Source organism: Protopterus annectens, chromosome 3.part1, assembly GCF_019279795.1.
Source record: "Protopterus annectens isolate FY-2018-M chromosome 3.part1, PAN1.0, whole genome shotgun sequence".
Lineage (NCBI taxonomy): Eukaryota > Metazoa > Chordata > Ceratodontiformes > Protopteridae > Protopterus > Protopterus annectens.
The window spans coordinates 415,393,938-415,415,257 of record NC_056732.1 but is presented as its reverse complement, the minus strand read 5'-3'; positions in this window follow the sequence as shown (position 1 = coordinate 415,415,257).

The window sequence follows — 21,320 nt, the reverse complement described above, 5'->3', positions numbered from 1 at the left end:
TTGAGATAGTTACCACCACCTACCACACATACAGGGCTGAAACAGATCTTTGGAATTTTTGGATTCTCAATAGAATGAGTCCTGGGCTTTCCAAGATGGCTGTACACTGATCAACATCTTAACTTCAGCTCTCACAGTGTGAAAAAGTAAACTGAAACACAAAGGCCAGGAACTCTGTCATTTTAGTAAATTCAGTTACTGGCTAGTAAGTACAATGCCTGAATGCCAGCAAAGAAGAAACTAAGAGAACCTGAAAGAAAAGCAACTGTAAAAGGTGTAGAGAAAACACTAACTGGGAAGAATTGTGCAGCTGTTCAGCAAAAAGCAGTTCAAGCTCCAGCTTTGATGCAAGAAATGTCTTCACGTAATCTGGAGGGGAAAAAATAAGTCAAATGTGCTCATAGCTGATTAAATGAAACACTGAAGGAGTATATCAACTCAAGTAACAAAGGCTGGAAAAATTGAAAAGGCTTTAAACAGATATTCAGAAGAGCTGATAAAACTGCAAAATCAAAATGAAGAAAAGGCTGAGTTTGAGACTACTCAAGAAGAGATGTCTCAAAAATGGTAGAATTAGAGGACAGATTTTCTGCTATTCCAGACAAACTAGAAGGAACAGACTGTATTAATTTTATGAAGGCACAAATAACAACTGGACTGGTATATTATAGCAGGAACTGATAATTGAAAGGGTACACCATTTGTATGCTCTAAATCTTGTCATGAAAAAGCAGCCAAGACCTGTATTTGTAAAGATGCAAACCTACTAGCAGAAAGAGTTGATTCTGACAAAACTATGGTAAAAGGGCAAAGTGCTAAAAGTTGAAGACAGAAGAGTTTGTGGGAACTTATTCACTGTACACCTGGCAGAAGAGAAAGAAATGTACTCCAGTAATCAGGGAATTTTGAGAGGCAGGTGTAAGATTCAAGCTGCTGTATCCAGCTGTCTTCAGAATGCTTTTCCTGGAGGACCAAAGTCATTTTTGGATACATAGCAAGCTAAGGAGGAAATACAAAAGTTAGTCCAACAAAAAGTGAACCAGCAAGCAGAAGGATAAAAAAGCACACAGAGAGATGATTTCCACTCTCCCAAAGAAAAATGATTGAGAGACAGGAAAAACAAAGGTGTTGACCAGAGGAATCAAGAGTACCTTGGAAATGAACTGGAATCTGGATTTGGCAGATCGAGATGAACAAGAAGTGGACCATAAACACAGAAATCAGTGAATGTAAGACTGCAAAGTATCAATCACATTTGCTCTTTTTTGGCATTAAGAAATGTAGGTATTATAGTGCAAAAAGAGATGAAAAGCTAGACAAAAGCATGTTTAAGTTAATAGGCTGTAATCTTGCGTTGTTGATGTGGGGGGTGGGATGCAAAAGCACAATGATCATAATATATGTAGAGCTGATATGTTTTCACTCACTTTTGCATAGGTGAATGTCTGAATTAAGACCCTTGGCTTAATCTAGTAATAAGTTTTAAGTGGAAACAAGTAAATATGAGAAACCTGAGTATAATGAAAAGTGTTCCTTTAGCAATAAGTGTTTCATCTTGTCATTCAGGCTGCAGCAGAGGACTATATTTTTTGTTATGTTTCCATGGAGACAAGCTTATAATAGGGCAATAAAAGTATTTATGAAATTTTTATAAAGCAGCAAAGCAGGGACATCAAAGAAGTACAAATCGAAATGTTCATGAAAGGCTTAAATATGCCAGGGTTAGAGGCAGATGAGGCTCAATAATTAACAGTTAATATAAGAAGAGATGAGATAAAAATGATGATGTATAACCAATATGCAAGATAGTCTCCAAGAATTGATGATATTATTGTAAATGTTTGGAAGTTAGGAGGGAATAAAGTGATAAAGCTCTGGAAGGTTTTGTTTAACAGTATTTTAAAAGGAAGGGAGGCACCAACATCCTAAAAAAAAGCTGTTGTAGATGGTGAAGACCTTTCAGATCCAAATTCATATAGACCCATTTCAATTGTAAACCATGGCTATAATATGTTTAAGTCTATAACAGCTAAAAGAGTGGCAAAGGTGATGCCAAAATTGATAGATGAGGATCAATGGGTTTTTGTGTAGTGGATGGAAACATTTGATAACATTAATAGAACAATGGTGATCAAGATGGAAGCAGAATGTAAGCAAATACTGCTGCTGTTGGTGGGCCTTTATATAGAAAAAGCATTTGACAGAATAAGCTGGGATTTTATGAGTAGGGCAATGGATGCATTTGCATTTCCTGATACAACAATAAAGTTAATTAGAAGGATATATAAGGGATCCTAGGCAAAAATCAAAGCTTTATACACAGGTCAGGCATACTTTTAACAATGAGAGGAGAGGTTGTGCTTAGTAATTAATAAAGAGTTGAATGATTTTATCTGGGAGGGGAAGAGGGCAAGAGTCAAGTGGGATAAGCTGATCCTCCCAACAGAACAATTAGGTTTTGGGTTACTTGATTTGAAGGAATATTTTAGAACTACACCATTAAGACTTATAAATAGCACAAGCTGAAAGCTACAATTCAAAGGTAAAAGGGATGATGAAGTGTGGGGGGGGGGTAATTCAAGAAATAATAAGAGTAGCATTTTGCACAGAAATCCTTAAGGAGAATAACGACAGTCATATACAATAAAAAATAAACAAATGTGAATAAAACATAGTAAGGAATATTTTAGAAGACTTTAATTAATTCTGAAAACAGCATTGACATCTAGGAACAAAATTCATAAACCAATTTGCTCTTCCTGTCCTAGCTTACAGTTTTGGAGTGATTGACTGCCCCCAAAACACGTTGGATAGATTAGACAAGAAAACAAGAAGGATGCTTCATGCTCACCAAATGATTTATAAAAATCAGTGTATACCAGAATTATATATTACTTGTTCAGAAGGAGGTATGAGCCTCCTTGAAATTGATTACATGCATAGATCTGCAATCATGGGACTGCACACATATCTGCTGACCACACGATCCAAGCGTAGTGAAAGTTTTGAAACATGAGGAGAATAAATCTAAGATGACTTCCCTGCTTAGACTAGCAGAAGCATATCGGTATGAAGCAGCAATGGAAATCAAACCAGAAGTAGATAAAAATCAGGCAGCAACTGAATGTGCCACAAAAACAAAAGAAAGAATATAAGATGAAGGATCAGATGAGAAGGCAAGAAATGTGGGAAATGCATAAATATAGTTGCAAGTATAGAAAACTTCTGGAAGAACCTCATGTTGATCTGGATCGAATGCAGGAATGGTTAAGGAGAGGCAAATTCAAACCAAGAGATGAAAAGTTAATATTAGCGGCCCACAATAGTGGGCTACATACACGTTGGTTTACAAAGTCCATTAAACATGTGGGAGAAACAGACAAATGCAAGTTTTATAAAACAGAATTGGAAACAGTTGCACACATGGTTGCTGGTTGTGACATACTAACAGCAGAAATATATACTGTATAAATGTATACTGAAAGGCATAATAATGTGGCAAGACTGTTGCACTGGGGATTGTGCAAACATTATGGTATTGAAGTGGCTGAAAAACACCAGAAACAGTAGCCACAAAGCAATACAGAAAATGATGAAGTCTACATCACATGGGATCACCCATTGCCAACAGTTCAGAAGATAGATGCTAGAAAACTGGATATAGTGGTCTATGAAAAGAAGACAAAAGTACCATTGATCACTGAAATCTCCACACCCAGTGACTACAGTGTCTTGCATACAGAGAGACACAAAGTCATAAAATATAAAATATCAGGATTTGCAGGCAGAAATGAGAGCAGTGTGGAAGAAATATACTCAGACAGTTCCAATAGTAGTAGGAGCAACGAGTCTTATAAAAAAGAATAAACAATCATATTTAGATATGTTACCTATACATGTAAATCCATATGAATTGCAGCAGGAGTCATTACTGGGCACATTGTAGGTGCTACGAAGAGCACTTTTGGCTGACATCAAAGATTGAAACAATACTCATTTCATGAACGTTAGTCATACTTTAACTTAGGAATGGGGTTCTTAGGACTGCAGGCAAGTGATTGGCTTCCCTATCAGGGACTTATATCTGAGTACAAAAAAGAGAAATTGATAGGGGAATCCTAAATGAGAGACCTGCACTGGTTGGATTTTTAATTTAATCTAGAATGGAAGCTGCTGTTAAAAAGGGATAATTAAGTGGGTCATATAAAGTATTGCATGACAACTAGGAATCGATCAGAGGAGGTCAGAAAAGATGGGAAGAAAGATTAGATAAGCAATTCACAAAGAAACAATGGGAGGAAATATGTATGGCTCCATTGTATGCAACACGATTGGGAAATTTTAGTATTTTTGCCTGAAAGTGTTTGCTTAGATACTATTATACCCCAAGCAGATTCCAAAAAGTTTTTCATCAGGTAGATAGCTATGGCAAATGTTGGAGTTTAATGGGGAAGAAAGAGGTACCTAGAACCATATGTTCTCAGAGTATAATGAGTTGGCAAACTTTAAAAATTTCCTACAGAATACTCTGCCAGGAATACTGGGCAAGCAAATAAGTTTAACTAAGGAATTGATTGTTTTGAGTAGATTTACATGATCTGAATTGCCTAGACATAGTAAAGCATTGTTAAGTTTAATTCTGGTGGCTGCCAAAAAAGCAATTAATAGAAAATGGAAGTCAAAGTTTAAACCAACTATAGTGAATATTGTAACAGAAATAAAAGAACAGGAAGTGGGATCTTTAGAAAAGACAGGAGTATATTATTTAAAAAAAAGGAAATTGTGGGAGCAATACATACAGAAACAATGTTTTGGAGGAGGAATGAGATTTAAAAGAAGGCGGGAACTGAACAATTTATGTAATGTTACTTTGATTATATGGTACAGAACAATATATGAGATGCATAATGTTTGTAAATGTGAACTTAATGTTTGTCTCTGTCACAAGTGATAATTTAGTAAAGGTGTGTTTAAAAAAGAGAAATAATGAGTTTCAGGCTACACAACCAATGAAATTCTTAATTAACATGCTCAAGGGAATCAAAAAGGACAGCAAGCCTCTTGAATAGACACATCAGGCTTTAAAACATTTACTAAGAACATGGAGAAATATATATGTGTACCTTTTCTAGAAGTTGCTGAGAGGGACAATGAGTTTATCATCTAATTTGTACATAAAGAAAATACCAATATGTCTGCAGTGATATAAAAGAGAAGATATAGGCAGCAAATTCTAGGCTACTTTTCCTAAACACTGAACCTGATGGAGAAAGGAATAAGAGAGTGTAAACAAAAACAATCCAATTACTGAATGTCCAGCATGGTATCTGGCCACCTGATCTTTTTCTCCCCTTCAGGATCTTTGCAAAACTGATGACCTAAGTACGTTGGGCATTATGAAGGTCAGTGTTCACACCAAAAATTAAAACCACAGTGAGGCACATACAATGGTAGACAAACCGTCAAAGAAGTACTCCATACCTGAATGGTACAAGCAGCTTTCAAAAATGCAGATTACTGGATTTGTGTGATTAAAATGATGAGAATAAATAAACTTTACTAAAGTGGGCACTCAGTTAAAATTGTCATTTACTCTCTACTATTGCACTGTACTTCATATTTTTGAATGGACAACAGTACTGAATCCATTGGAAAAGCTTACAAAAACATAGTGACACCCATTATATGTGAGCTGACAGGTCTCACTTCATCTGAAATAAGGTTAATATTTGTCCCACGGCTGAAAGCTCAGGCATATATAATGCTCAATCTCAAATAAAAGTTCCATGCCAAGGATGTGGGTTTCCTGGAAATGTACTTGAAGATTGGCCATCAAGCCAAAGATGAAACTAAAACTGGAGACTATGTGGATAACGGGGTGATAAACAGAAATAGGCCCACAGAGATGCATGAACATGGTTTTGCAGGAAGCCTTGTGGGTATTTGGGGAATTCAGGCAGGAGCCCATACACAAAGTTATGACCATAGATCCAAACCAGAGTAAAGGATTATTAAACTACTATATAACGTCTTAAGACATACAGGGAGGGAGGGGGAAACATTTTCAGCTTGAGATTCAGGAAGGAAGGTGTGTCAACTGACATCCAAACCCATGTTGACAGATGCATCAATTGTGCAATGCATAATGAAAGACTTGAGGCAAGATGCACACTCTGCCTCAAAGCTTGAAATATTTGGGGGAGAGTTCAAAATTGTATTTATTTATTTCACATTTAGGTGGGTTGGTCCAGCTGAGCACAGGCCCATTTTCAGTGGAGACCCGAGGAAGAAAGCTCCAGACAATAACGTACAAAAATTATTCAGATTTACAATTGTCACACAGTTGATTAATAATAGAAGTAGGTACAATTTTCACAAGATTGAGTAATAATACTACTGTTTCTCTACACACAAAGTTCAGGAATAGATAAGCAGAGAAAAGTAACATGTACACTAAGACTTGTAGTAGAGTTGATACGCTATTTACAGTATATACATAGTTGGCTAGTAGTAACTAATATGATTGTCAGATTAAGTGTAGAGAGTAGGTCCAATTAGGTGGGGTCATGACGGGGCATATTCATGACTTAGAGAGGGTACTTCTTAATTCTTGTTTAAAGCTGTTTGTGTTTGGTATGCCACATAGAGTGAAAGGGCTGTGTTCCAGAAAAGAGACATAGATGATTTTTATTTTATTTTATTTTATTTGCAGTTTGTTTACCAAGATAGTCCATTGGGTTACAAGGTACAGAAAGAGCACAAATCCATAATATACATTTTAATTAAATGTTAAATACATATTGTGTATAGTACAAACCCATATTGCGCAATTCAAATAGATATTACATAATATAGAAACAAAAAAAGATTTTCATTAGGAAAATTACATCAGGTTAATTCAGCAAGTAGTAGTTTTGTGGTCGAATATATCCCAAGGGATGTAAAACTTTAGGAGGTAGTGACAGACAACAAAGTTTGGAAAGTTAGGAAGTAAGTGTGGTAGAAATTAGGTTGGATGAGAGCAAGAGCATTTCCATTGTGAAGTAAGGTGTGAGTGCAGTGAGGTTTTAAACAAGGAGAGACTGCTGGTGGTACGGATGGGAGAAAGAGAGTTTCAGAGGTGTGCAAGAGAGAAGGACATCAATTGATTCCCAGCAGGATGTGTTGGTTTATGCAATTTAATTAGGTTTTGGGAATTGGATCTTAGGAGTCTATCTGGTTTATGCATTTCAAAGGTATTTGCTAGGGAGGGGCAGAGAGACGGGTTATGAATGAGTTTGTGTGCTTGGATGAGCTGGGTATATGTGAGGAAGTTTGGTATTTTTAGCCAACTTAGTTGGTGAAGGGAATTACAGTGGTGAGAAGAGGCTCTATGACCTGCCGCAAATTTGGATATTTTGTTAAAACAAGATGAGAGTTTTGTTTTGAGGGAAGATTGTACACTGGTTAGGATAGATGCACCATATAAAAGGGATGAGATGAGGTATGTATTAGCTAATGTAATCCTGGTGGTGGGAGAGATAAAGTGACGGTGGCAGTAAAGCATACCTAATTGCGTATGGGTATTTTTTGATATTTGCTTGTAGATGCTTATCAAATTTTAGTCGAATGTCAATGATAATTCCTAGTAATTTTGTGTCAGAGTAGTTCTAGGGGGTATTATTATTGCTGGTAATTATGAAGGATTGTTTGTCTAGGAAAGAGGTTTTGGATGCATTGAATAACATAAGTTTTGTTTTGGTTGCATTAAGGGCTAGATGGTTGTCGAGCATCCACTGTTCAGTGGAAGAGAAGGCGGCTTGTGTTAGATTGTTAAGAATTGTGATGGAAGGGGAGGAAAAGATTATAGTAGAATCATCAGCATATTGGATGAGACTGGAGTTAGGAATGGCTTGGAAGAAATCATTTATTAATATGTTGAATAGTAGGGGGCCTAGAATGGAACCTTGGGGGATGCCTGTGGATGTATTAAGGTAAGGTGAGGTAGCTTTTTTTCATTTAACTGCTTGTTGCCTGCTTGTGAGATAGCTTGAGAACCACTGGGTAGAGGAAGAGGATAGGTTAAGTTTAGAGAGTTTGGTAAGAAGGAGGTTGTGGAAAATAGAGTCAAATGCCTTAGAGAGGTCGAGGAAAAGAGTAGATAGAAAGTGGCCAGAGTCGCGGGCTTTGTTCATTGTTTCTAGGAAACAGGGGAGGACAGTGGAGGTACTATGACCTGGTCTAAAGCCATGTTGTGTGGGGGTAAAAAGCTGATTATTGATGAGGTAGGGTAAGAGTTGTTGGTGTACACACTTTTCAAGTAGCTTAGAAATAGGGGATAGGATGGCGATAGGGTGAAAGTCTGGGATGTCATTATTATTGTCACCTTTATGGAGAGGAATAATAAAGGCCTTCTTCCAGAGCTGGGGGACCTGGCTTTCTGAGATAGACCGATTAATCAGTATGTAGATAGGGAGAGCAATGGCTTCTGTGGCTACTTTTAGGAAGTAGGAGGGAATTTCATCAGGGGCATTGGAACCAGGTTTTAATTTTAATTGTAAATTTTAAAATTAATTTTTAATTTTAGGATTTATATAAAAGTTTGCCAATAGTTATGTTGGGTTTGTATGTTTGTAGAAAGAGTTTATCAGTATGATCAATCAAAATGATTTTGTGGGACCACTCCCTCCAGCTTCAGGAAGGCTATGGTTTTGGGGTGGGTGCAAAATAATTTTGTGGGACCACTGCCTCCAGTTTCAGAAAGGCTATGGTTTTGAGGCGAGCTCAAAATGATTTTGTGGGACCACTGCCTCCAACTTCAGAAAGGCTATGGTTTCTTCTAACCCTCATTGACCTCAACCTTCCCAGCTAGTTGAAAGATCTGCCTACAAAGCCATGTGATCCCAACACTGAGGTTAAAGTTATGAGTGAGTGAATATCTCAGGACTTACACAATGACCACAGATCCCATTTTATGGGCAAAATAGCAAAGGAAATGTGCCGGATTTATAGAATCCAACACCAGTTCCATGAACCTTACCACCCTCAAACTTATAGTCATATTAAAAGAGCCAAAATGACTCTAAAGGAATTTTTGAAAAAAATTATTCCTACATATAGATGCAGTTGGATAGCACTGGGCTAAACATCTGCATAAAATTCTCATGAAAATAAGAACTTTTCCACAAAAGTATGTGATGACAGATTATGAGTTGATGATAGGTCAAATCACATTCTTACAGAGAAGAAAAATCCCATACAGCGTACCATTGGAACAACCTGAACTGTGGGACCAGCTCAAAAACATATAGCCTAGACAAGGAGAAGGTTCTGAGAAGATGAACAAACCCACAGTCTTGAAATGGCTAATCACCAAGTGAGTGAGCAGGAAGGAGAAGTGTAGCTAGAGTAGGGGGACTTGGTCATGGTCCATCAATTTATCAGCACCAGTAGGAGGGAACCTAAATATGCCAGACCCTATGTGGTTACTAAAGTGCAGTTGGTTGCTCTGCAAATACAACATTCTAAAGCTCAGCCACAAAAACTTGGATGGATTCACATGGGCCATGTCAAGAACAAATATAATCAAAATCTGCTTCCTTTTAAAAAGAAGAGGAAAATGAGAAAAAATTCATATTGAATACAAAAGCACAGTAAAGTTTTAATTTTTAAAATAAATAAGTATTCAGTATCAGATTGCCAAATGTCCTATACCTATGGACCATCTACCAATATGTGTCAGTGGTCCAGAATTACCTCTCTGCTTTAATGCCTTCACCAGTATCTTATATGAGTACACTGTAACCTTTAGTACCATAGACTGCTGTGTCTACAGTAATATTATACATTCCACAGACACAGAAACATTCCTGCAATGTGGTTAGGCCAGGCTTTGGAGGGGGAAGTCCCCCCTGTTGCAGAAGGAAGTAGTAGTCCACAAAAACTGACAGGCTAAAAAAGAGCCATAAAGATGATACAGTGGACTATTGAGGATAAGGAAGAAATGCTGTATTGTTTATATTATGCAAGAAGCCTAGAATTTCCTGATAGAAGATATTCAAAAATATTAACATAGAAATTAGAAGAAAGAAAAATACTTGCACAGGAAAAACTACCAAAAGCTAAAATGCAAATTGGTGTTCATTAATACAGCAGATACAAGAAAAAACATTATATAGACAAAGAAATGTTGAGACATTTGGAAAAAGAAGTAACACAGGAAGTGTAAAAATATAAAAACAAAACCTAGATTTTTGAAAGCAATAAAAAAGAAACATGGACATGGGAAAAAAAGGATGATCTGATATAGTGCAATATTTATGCAAAGGAGAAAGCCAAACTACTCAATACAAAAAAGCTGCTCCAAAGATATTTGAAGAAAATGCATGCAAAGGCACCCAGATATAGAAAATTTCACAATACAAAAAATAAGATCATAAAGGGGGAAGTAAAACAAAAGATTAGTGAAGCAGAAGTTAAACAAATAGAAGCTGAAGTTATGGAATACCTACAAACTGAAGGATTTTGTGTAGAAAGTCTAACACAGGTTATGTCACAGCATGATGGAACAGTGAGCCCCCCCGAGTAAGGAGAAACAGGAGGAGCAGGAGACATCTGAAGAAGAAATATGAACATGGGAAAGAAAAAGAGATTTAATATGGTACAATATTTATGCAAAGGAGAAAACAAAACTAATCAATCCAAAAAAACAGCACTAAAGATATTTGAAGAGAAATACAAGCAAAGACATCAAAAAATAGAAAACAAAGTGGGGGGGTAGAAAAGAGTATTAGTAATGGAGGCGTTAAAGAAACAGAAACCGAAGTTATGGTTTACCTGTGATGTGAAAGATTTAATGTAGAAAATTCAATCCTGGTATAATCACAGAATGATGGAACCATGAGTCCTCAAATTAGGAAGAAACTGGTGGAATGGGTATCATCTGATAACTTGCCACATTAAGATACTCCGGAGCCTTCAGCAGGAAGTCAGTACAAAAGTTCATTTGGAGTTGCACAGTAAGTGAAGGAACAGGAAACAGTGGCAACTCTGACACAGTCAATGTTGTGGCGAGATAGGCTAGTGATTTCCCATATGAAAGATCAATGGGTGACACAGGATGCAGCTGAAGAAAATATGTCACAGAGAGATTTTCTGGAACTTTCTGCAGAATGCCAGCAGAAACAGAGAACAAAGAATGTGCCCTCAGTGTAGAAGAAAATGAGCTAAGGGAAGAGTTACTTGATTTAACTGAAATGGATAGACATATTAAAATCAATGAAAAGAATAGCTTACAGAAATTCAATAAGACCCAAAATGTTAGAAGTCTAATAAAACAAATGAACACAGTAATCAAGACTATTAACAGAAATTCATTTGATATTACAGAAGTAAATAGGATATATAACAGATACAATTTTACCACAAAGCAATAAGGGGAAGGGGTCTATATTAGTTTGCTGAAATGGTATTCTGGTGAACACCTATTCTTCGACCCCTAATCTGTGAAAATTGCATCAGCGATTTGCTGAATTTTCTAAGGGCAATGAAATAGTTGCTGAAGCACAATGGACCAACTTTTAGTTGATTCAAACCCACCCCAAGTGGGGGGATTCGCCCCCACACCCCCCTAATTATGTATACCAACTCTAAGATCACACTACAGTGGAGAAAAGGGCAAAGGTCTGTAGTTGTCCGTTGTGCTTTGGGCAACTATTTTGTTGTCTTTAGTGAATTCAGTGAATCCCTGAAGTGATTTTCGCTGATTATGGGTTGCTGAATAGGTGTTCACCGGAATACCATTTTGGCGACCTAATATAGACTCAGGGAAAGGAAGGGAAGAAATCAAATGCCATCATGGAAGCAACTGAACAGAGAAAACTATAAAGCAGTTAAGACAAGAAGTGTCATTCTTAGAATAGTATAAAATAGGGAACAGATCAACAAATACACTTAGAAGGATAAATGTGATAAAAGCAATGCACAGTATCATAACAGGCCAGACTGTATTGTACACTATTTCAAATAATGAACTAAACATTTCGGCACAGGCAGAAAAAAACTTAGAAGACATGCAGATAAACATAAAGGAAAAATACAAAATAAGCAATTCATTGATGACCCAAAAATAGTTTTACAGAGCATTGGAAAACAAAGCAAAAGAAATAGAATCACTTCCCAAAAAAGAAGAAATAGACACATTTTGGAGAAATATCTATGAAGACCCTGTGGAACGTAACAAAGATGCTGAATGTATAGAAGTTAAAGAATTTGTAAGAAGTTCAAAAGTACAGGATAAGAAAATGGGATGAAGTAACAGCCACAGAAATTGAAACAAAATTAATAAAAGTTCCTAATTAGAAAATCCCAGGCCCAGATGCAGTACCTAACTTCTGGCTAAAAGTATTACCATCTTTACACGAAGATTTATCACTGAGTAAGAACTACTTATAAGCACATCCCGAACAGTCACCAACCTGGTTAACAACAAGAAAAATGATAGTCCTTAACAGTGACTCTGCAGGCTATCCTAAAAACTATAGACCAAGAACTTGCTTACCAATGATGTATAAACTATATATTGGAATTGACACCTACAGAGTTTATTGTCATTTAGAATAAAACATAATCATGGCAATAGAAAAAAAGGGTAACAAAAGAAAGTTATATGGAACAAAGGATCATTTGCTGTGAAATAAAATCATAATGGAGAATTGTAAAAAGGGGAACATCTAAGCATGACATGGAGTACAAAAAAATGTGACAGTATCCTGCATTCATGGATAAAAGAGTGATTACAGATGTATAAGATACACCCTACATTGATCAATTACATTAAAGTGACCCTGAAACAGTGGCAAACCACTTTGTAATTAAGCCATGATTAAGGACAAATTATTACCCCAGGGATAAAAACTGTTGCATATAGCCACCTCTAAATTATATGCCTGATGCTAGTCTTCTACTTAACTCTTACCTTCAACAAAAGGAGCCTCAATTCAGACTAATTGCATAATATGCTACACCACTTTTTCTAGACTTGTGTTGTTACAGTTGTCATGTTTGTGCTATAATTCCTGTGGATGCAAAAAGAAGGCATCCAGTTAATAAATGTAATAATAAAAGCTGAACATTTTTATTTGTCTCCTGGCACTTCAGTCATAGTTGCTGATGCTTCAGTTGACAATATGTCTGGTCAACATCTGTTTTGTCATCTGCCTTTGGTTGACTAAACAGATGGCTGACAGGTGTGTGAGACTGCATAATTCCCAGGGCTTGGGAATATTCCCTTTTACCAATTTTGTGCAGTCTTGGAGTTAGCATACATAATTAGGAGGAGGTGCATGTGACACAGCCCCCTTCCCCGCAAAAAGTTTTATGTTTTGTTTGGTTTTGCATGCGCAAAGGTTGTTTCTCAGCACACCATACCTTTCAAGTTCCTGACATCAACAATTTTGAAAAGTAGGTGCATCCAGACAAAACTCTGAATACCTACTTAGCATAACATTTGCATTCCAAATAGCATTACTCTTGTAGCTTTCACTAAGATTGTAGGATACATTGCACTCAGAAACAAGAGTATAAAAACTGAACATGAACAAATGATGCAAAACAACCAAACAATAAGACATTGGAAAGAAATAAAAGAACAAAAAAGATACTGTAATACTTTCAGCCATCTAGCAATTTTCAATTGTACTTGAATAGTAAAAAAATGTTTGATAGGAAATGTAAGAAATTTTTAAGAGATTTGAAACAATATGAAAGTGAAACAGCATACAAATAGGGTAAAGGAAAAGACAAACACAGAGAAGCAAACAGTTACCAGAATAGGCAGAAGGTGAGAGGAGAGAACAATGGGGGTAACTGGCAGTACCATCAGAATCAAGGTAATGGAAGGAATATTTTAGGAAAACAGCAGGAGTGGAGCAGGGACTACAGGGGAGAAACTTGGACACAGAGACATTGGGATTGGGAGAATCCCACCCTGTAGACAAAAAGGTTGACAGTATATCAACAGATATACCTAGGAAACAAGAAACCATTCGAAAACAGGGAGTGATACACAGTATGGGAGACTTTAATATTTATAATTACACACAATATCAGATTCAAGTAGAACATTTCAAACTGTCTGCTAGAGGTATGAAATACGTTCCTATGAGAAGGTTTGACATCGTGGACAATATAGTTGAATTTAAATTGTATTTAAGAAAATTGAATTTTGGAATGCTCTTTCAGAATCAGAATGATAGGGTGTATAATAATGAATTGAGAAAGAAAAGTGATTTCACACCACCTATGCACAACACTTTAGTTGCCTTTGAAAAGGTAGTGACAAATGATTTGTATGAATTACAGAATAAAACCAAACACCATAGGCACAGAGACAACTGGAGTGTTGAAGAACAAAAAGCATTATGGGACATTTGTGACACTCACAACATTCGTATAATGACCCCTGACAAGGGAGGGTGGATAGTATTATATGACATGAATGAATATATACAGAAGATATATGAAATTTTGAATAATACAGAGACATATGAAATTTCCTCTATCAATCAAATTAACATAGCTCATAGAAGGATAGATCTATGGTTTGAACAAAACACAGTGTATTTTCTATGATTTTTTATTGTAATATGGCTTAAAACAATGTATTTAATGTTTTAGATATCTCAATGGGGCTGTAGTAATTGAATTCAATTAAGTAATTTCATTATGATGTCATTAACTATGAAGGCGTGTATTTGTATAAAAGGGTTTAGTTCACTATGTATGTGTATTCTGAAGACGTTTTTATTAAAACCAAAGCTAAATAACAGGATTTCGTGGATCTCGTCTTTCTTTCCTGGCTGTTTTTAGTTTATTTGTGGCTTTGTTTTTTATTTTGTTTGAAGATTATGGAAGGAGGAGATGGTGGAGATCCACCCACACTTGGTTCATTGGCCTCATCTTTACATCACTTGAACTGCACAGTTGGAAATCTGGTTTCTCTTATGGAGAAACTTACTCAACGTGAAAGGGAAGGTTCGCAGGCATTACAGGTGGCTTGCCCTGGTAGGACCTACAACAGTATCGCAGGGGATGAGTCGAGTAATTTTGACATCACACCAGCTCAACGGCAACAACGAGGGAGAGAAAATGCTTCAGTGAGGGAGGACAAATGGTTTTCCCCTAATGGAAGCATACCTAACAGCAATTTAACCTACAATGGATGGAAAACCCTAAGCCAGTGGCTAGAAGGGGACTGTGAATGGGGTATTACACCATCTAAACATTGGGACAACAATGGCTCATTTCAGGAGCAGCTCAACGACCTGGAAAGTTTAACATTTGAATATCAAAAATTACAGTTAGAAAATAGTTATCTACGCGAATGTAAACGGAGAGAACTGGTGCCAAAAGGACTCCGATTATGGCGATATCCATCAGGTTTGGTTAAAAACTCAGAACTTCATGTGGAACTCATTGCATTATTTAACCGACATGGTTGTGAACTTATGGACTGCCTTATTACTGATAATGATAAAAAAATGGTAAACTAAATGACAGAATTAAACAAGTGAATAATATTTTACAATCTGACTTATTATTCGAGTTTAACAAAGTAAAGTTTGATAATATATTTAAGAATGTTGATCAGTTCATCATAGATTTAAAGTACAAAAAAGAAAAAAAAGCTTAGAAGGGATGAAAAGGAGTATGCTGAACAGAGAGCATACCCCCCACCCCCTTTAAGTCATAAGAAGGTTTCTAATAACTATAACCAGTACCAGGACTATAGCAATGTATCTGATGGGGAACCTGGTGATGTTAATGGTTTTAACGATGATGAAAATATTTTTGGTTTGGACCCTTTAGAGTTTCCCCCTCTGAGGACATCCGAAAGGATCAGGAACCAGAGGGGGGGGGAGGGGACAACATCATTCGAACTACAACAACAGAGGCAGGGGGAGGGGGAGAATGTATTAGATATGTTTGAAAGCCTCTTCTTGGAAAATGGTTTTACAGATATAAATATACTGAACACAGTAAATGACTTGTTTGAAGCTCCTCATGGTTTAAGGGACACCATAGATACCTCTGTTCAGATTATTACTAATAGTAATGGTGACTTAAAAATGTACAATTATAGTGACTGCATATTGGACAAAAGTATAGCAAATATTTTTGAAAGAGGCTTGTCTTTTGTGCCAAGTAAAAAAGGGATTGTGGATGAAGCATTAATAGATTTAAAGATGTATGCAAGAAAGCTGAATTTTCAGTTTTACTTCAAAGAAGGACTGCATGATATCAATATTAATAGTGGTAATAACAATACATGTAAAAGATCTAGCACTTTCAATCCTCCACTATGCCCTGTTGTACAGATGTTTGAAAAAATGTGTGATTATGATATTCGCATGTTATTTAAGAACAGTAGTAGGTCAACCTACGATGAAAATAATCTGGATAAGAAAGAGATGGAATTATTAAAAAATCTATGTAATAATGATGAGATTAGAAATATGAAACCGGGCAAAGGGGGAGGATTAGTTATAATGGACACTAATTCCTATATTGATAGAATTCTATCGTTTCTTCACACTGATACATATTGTCAGATGAGTGTGAATGAGAAAAATATATCATTCAGGAAAGTGGACATCATGGTGGAAGAACTTCTGTTAAATAGACAAATCTCATTTGATGAATTGTCTTATATGACAGTAAAATATCCAAAAATTCCTACTACTTTTGGTATACCAAAAGTACATAAGGATCTCAACAACTCCCCCCCCCCCCTTAGGCCCATTGTTGACGCAAAGGCTTCAAAAACATATTATATTGCCAGTTTTATAGATATTCAATTAAAAACATTTTACAAGACTGTAATTGGATAGTAAAAGATTTGTGGGACTTACTTAAGAAAATTAATAAAAATATGTATAATCATAGTTTAATCTTTGTAACAATTGATGTCAAAGATTTATTTTCTGTTATCCCACATGATACTGGAACTGAATGGTTCTATTCATATTTATGTCAATATACTAAAATGGGGCATAATAGGATTCTTACATTAAGGAGCCTCATGGAGTTAGTATTGGACACTAACATTATTGTATTTCAAGAACAATTATTCAAACAATGTAAAGGTGTAGCCATGGGGGCTATTTGTGCACCCATTTTTACTAATTTAGTTCTAGCATTCTGGGAGAAGGAATATGTATTCACCAGTAAATATGCACAACTTTGGCAATATTATATGATATTTGGATGACATTGTCATCCTATGGAATGATAGTGAGGATATGTTAAATGAATTCCTTGAGTTTATTGGTGTTAGTACAGAATTTTTGGAATTTTCTCATACCATTTCGGATGAGAAAATTAATTATTTGGACATCACCATAAGTAAAAATAGAATGAAAAGTTGTTTTGAAACGACAATTTTTAGAAAACCCACTTATTCCAATACACTTTTACATTTTTCCAGTTTTCACCCTATCTATCAGAAGTCACTAATAAAAGGTCAAGGAGTTAGACTAGCAAGAATGGTTTCAGAATTCTATGAGTTTTTAGGTCAAATAGAAATTCTTAAAGGTAGGCTGGTTAGTAGAGGCTATCCCTTAGAATTTGTGGAAAATACATTAAAGGAGGTGGTATCTAAAAGGGAACAAGGTATATTTTTTCCATTATTAGGTAAGGGTCCTAATACTTTAGTTGAAGGTATGAAAAGTTCTTATAGCCAGAATAATAAGTAATTTCATAGTGTTGGTATTTTTAGGTATAACCAGCAGTTTAAAAGTATAAGCAACATTGTTCAACGTAACTGGAATGTATTCAATATTAATAAAGAATTTTTGGATACTGTGGGAATAAAACCTAATATTGTTTACAAGACGGACATTACTATAAAAAACATGGTAGAGAGGGTACAAGAGATTCACTCTGGGCCCAAGGGAATGTTTAAATGTGGTTTTTGTCTGCAGTGTAAAAATATTCTAGAAGGCACAGAGTTGTTTATCCCAAATTATGGCAAATATATATATACAAGAAAAAATTTACCTGCAACAGTAAGGCTGTTGTTTATATAGAGACATGCACGCAATGTCCTTGTTTTTATATCGGGAAGACTATTAATGCTCTTAGGAGCAGAATGTATCAACATTCCTATGATATTAAAAAACAAGATTTAAAAAATATTCTGGCAGTGCACATTATTAATAATGAGGGACATGATTTTAGATTTTCAGTATTAGAACAAGTTACAGTTGGAGATAGAGGTGGTCCCCTTAATGATTTTTTGGAAAATAGGGAACTAAGATGGCAGTTAAAAACTAATGCAACATCATCTCCAGGTTTAAACACAAATACATCTATCAGTTCCACTCTCAGATTAAAATCTGAAGGTTATTTTTTAATAAAAGCATAATAAATTAAGGATTTTTATGGTTTGAACAAAACACAGTGTATTTTCTATGTTTTTATTGTAATATGGCTTAAAACAATGTATTTAATGTTTTAGATATCTCAATGGGGCTGTAGTAATTGAATTCAATTAAGTAATTTCATTATGATGTCATTAACTATGAAGGCGTGTATTTGTATAAAAAGGGTTTAGTTCGCTATGTATGTGTATTCTGAAGAAGTTTTTATTAAAAAACGAAAGCGCTAAATAACAGGATTTCGTGGATCTCGTCTTTCTTTCCTGGCTGTTTTTAAGGATAGATCTATACTTGGAAGATTTTTTATTGGACAACCATATAGATACAGACACTTACAAGTTTTTAAAAGTGGAATATCCAGTGTTAGCCACAATTGTTGGAATACCCAAAATACATAAAAATGTGGAAAATCCCCCTTTTCATCCCATAATATCAGGGAGTAAAAGTAAGACTTTCCCATTTGGAAAGGTCATTGACAGATGGTCGAAACCCATATACCAAGGAGTTACACATATAGTTAAAGACTCTTGGGACTTTCTAAGTAGAATCAAAACTGATTTTTGGAAGGATAATTCAGTATTCTTAACCATAGATGTCATTGACTTATTCTCTTGTATACCTAAGGACGATGGTATCAGGAGATGTACTAATAGTATTCAAAAACACACCCAATTGGACTGGGACAGAATTGATTTAATACAGGAATTTATGAACATTGCACTGGATAATAATTACATCTATTTTGAAGTAGAGTACTACAAACAAACACATGGCGTTGCTATGGGGGCAGCTTGTGCCCCCATCTATGCCAATTTAGTATTACTTGACTGGGAGGAAGAACACATCATTGATACCCACTGGTCCGACTCCATAGATTGTTATGTTCGGTTTTTGGACGACATATTCATTTTGTGGAATGGTCCAGTGGAACTTATCACCCAATTTGTTGACTACTTAAACAGTACCAACACCTGTTTAAAATTTACTTACAATTATAACTTGAAAGGTATTAACTATTTGGACACCTATATATATAGTGATGGTCACAGGTTCCAGTCCAAAATCTTCCGTAAGGACACATTTTGTAATTCATATCTGGAATTTACTAGTAATAATACCAATTCCCAAAAGAGAAGCATTCTGAAAGGACAATGTATCAGAGTGGCACGGATGACCTCTGTATATTCCGAAATGGTAGCTGAAATCAACAATATTGATGAAATGTATAGGAAGAGAGGATATTCAGATAACTTAATACAGGACATTTCCAATTATGTCAAAAGAGAATAGGGGAAGAAATACATGCCACTTTTGGGTAGTGACACTATTACCTATAATCATAATGTTAAAGAGAAAGACCCTGATAAAATGAAGGGATATAACCGAGCCTGTATATTAGAATTTAATTTAACTGTGGTGGAAGTAAAAAACATCATTCATAACAACTGGAATATCTTAAGGAGTGATGAAGGGGTACACAACAAGTTAGGAGATGTACCTTGTTTTGTATATAAGACTGGGGCCAACTTAAAAAGAATGATAGAAACAAGGACAACATACAAAGGTAACAAATCCAATGATATGATGGATGGTACTAGTACATGTGGACATTGTAATCAATGTTACACCATTATGGAAGAAACAACTATCACACTGGGAAACTCTAATAAAACCAGAATAAGATTCAAGAAGGGGAACTGTCAAACCCAGTATGTTATGTATTTTGGGAAGTGTACCAAGTGTCCCAGTTTCTACGTGGGAAAAACTGATAGAAGGCTCAAGAATCGTATATATGACCACTTATACTGTATAAAAAAGAAGGATAAGAATTAGAAGTTATGTACTCACCATAACGTTCCATCTGAGTAGGTGTATTCATTTGTCTGCAACCTGTGGGTTATGGATCCAATATCGATCTGAACTGGCATGGTTTTCCAGCTATGGATCCGAGCTCTCAGCTCCTCCCCTCACCCATAATGCCCTGCTCTCCCTACATGACCTCAGTTCGAGTTTGCCAACAATATCAATACCCTGAAGAGGGTAACACATAATATGCAGGAAACTGAAAAGGCCAGGGGGAAGGAGGGCGGGATGGTTGCAGACAAATGAATACACCTACTCAGATGGAACGTTATGGTGAGTACATAACTTCTAAATCTGAAGTAGGAGATTCATTTGTCTGCAACCTGTGGGACAGATTCCCCAGCTACCTGAATCTTGGGCGGCCATCATGGAAGGATATTCCGGAGCACCGCGGAGCCAAAGGATGCTCTACCCCTAGATGTAATATCCAACTTGTAGTGGGAAATAAAAGTATGAGATGAAGCCCAAGTGGCTGCTGAACAAATATCATCCAGAGGAATCCTAGCCTTAAAGGCCGAGGTAGAAACTGACCGGGTTGAATGGGCATGTACTCCCTCCAGTGCGGGCCTTCCAGAAGCTTGATAAGCCAATAAGATGCACTGCGAAATCCAGCGTGACAAAGAGACTTTGGAAATTGGCTTGCCCAAATTAAATTTAGCAAAGGAAATAAACAGCTGGTCGGATTGCCTATGACCAGCTGTCCTGTTTAGATAAAATCTAAGTTGCCTGTGAACATCTAAGGAATGAAGCTTGTATTCACCTTTGTTTTGGTAATTAGGAAAGAAAACAGGGAGGTTAATGGATTGATTAATATTTGCTTCAGAAGCTACCTTAGGAAGAAAGGACGGGTTGGTCCTGAGGTATACACGGTCTGGATGAAAGACCAAGTAAGGAGGCTTGGCTGATAAGGCTTGAAGTTCTGAAACTCTCCTGGCCGAGGTAATTGCTACTAAAAAGGCCGTCTTGAAAGATAAAAATTTCAGATCTACCGTAGCCGTGAGGCAAGGGGAGCGGTCAAGGCCTGAAGGACCAATGAAAGGT